Source organism: Cebus imitator, unplaced genomic scaffold (assembly GCF_001604975.1).
Source record: "Cebus imitator isolate Cc_AM_T3 unplaced genomic scaffold, Cebus_imitator-1.0 Scaffold206, whole genome shotgun sequence".
Classification (NCBI taxonomy): Eukaryota; Metazoa; Chordata; class Mammalia; order Primates; family Cebidae; genus Cebus; species Cebus imitator.
The window spans coordinates 1,273,693-1,275,138 of NW_016107521.1; the positions used below are offsets into that span (position 1 = coordinate 1,273,693).

Sequence of the window (1,446 nt, forward strand, 5' to 3'; positions counted from 1 at the left end):
GAGACACTCATTCTTGTCACCCAGGCTGGAGTACAGAGGTGTGATCTTGGGTCACTGTAACCTCCCCCTCCCTGGTTCAAGCGATCCTCGTGCCTCAGCCACCCAAGTAGCTGGGATTACAGGTGCACGCCAGCACGCCTGGCTAATTTTTGTATTTTTAGTAGAGATGGGGTTTCACCATGTTGGACAGGCTGGTCTTGAACTCCTGGCCTCAAGCGATCTGCCTGCCTCGGCCTCCCAGAGTGCTGGGATTACAGGTGTGAGCCACTAATAATGACAGCCAGGCTGGGTGTGGTATGACTTTGGACAAAATAGCAGAAATTTATGTCTTCTTTCTAAACCTCATCAGTTTTTCCTACCTGTAAAATGTGAGAGCAAAGGGCAGGGAACAGGTAATTTCTTAGATCCATTATTGCTGATTGCTGTAAGTGTACTTCTTCCTCTGTTGCATCCCTCCCTTCTCTGTTGGGCCTGGGATAGTCTTGCCTTTCTGAACTGCCCACTCCTCCCTGACCTCTCTGGCAACTTCAAGGTCCGAGGTCCATGGGTTGCTTTTTCTTAACAACCCATGAAATAATTTTATTAACACTACCATAGCCCACCTTGTTAATTTCCTAGTAACAAGTCCCTGAAGCATCTATGTTATTTCCACTTTTAGAAGGTCACAGATTCCTGAGTTAAATATGCTGTGGATATATGGAGTTTTTGTTGTTGTTGTTTTTATCTTTTCGAGATGGAGTCTTACTCTGTCACCCACCCTGGAGTGCAGTAGCACCATCTCAGCTCACTGCAACCTTCACCCCCAGGTTCAAGCAATCCTCCCACCTCATCCTCCCAAGTAGCTGAGATTACAGGCATGCTTCACCACACTTGGCTAATTTTTTGAATTTTTAGCAGAGATGGGGTTTTACTATGTTAGGCTGGCCTTGAACTCCTTACCTCAAATGATCCGCCTGCCTTAGCCTCCCAAAGTGCTGGGATTACAGGTGTGAGCCACTGTGCCCAGCCTGTTGTTGTTGTTTTTAAAGTAAAGGAATAAAAGAATGGCTACTCCACAGATAGAGCAGTCCTGGTTTTTTTTTTTTTTTTTTTCTTTAGTGATAGTGGTATCACTGCCTATGATTATAGTAAAGCATGATATGAAAGTGACTTCCTATCTGAGGGCACTGCTCCTTCAAGGATTTGGGAGGCTAGGAAAGCTGTTGGTCCACATTCGGGATCAGAGTGAAAATGCAAATATGGAGGCAAGAGCCAACTCCATAACCTTTCTTCCTTGACCCTCCAGCCTCCTTTTCCCCTTTCCAGGTTTACTCTTAGATTTCTCTTTCTCTCTTTTTCACTCTCTTTCCCCTGTGGAGGATCCCCCTTTTGGTCCTTTCTAGTTCTCTTCTTGATTCATCACTTCCTCCTTTACCTTTCATGAAAAAGCTCATTCTCATTTTTTTT

The 1,446-nt window shown here is 45.0% G+C and overlaps 1 protein-coding gene across 1 annotated transcript in view; it reads left to right on the forward strand.

The window, feature by feature from the left end:
• CHMP5 (charged multivesicular body protein 5) overlaps positions 1–1,446 on the forward strand; it is a 16,399-nt gene that overhangs the window by 13,850 nt on the left and 1,103 nt on the right. The window lies entirely within an intron of this gene.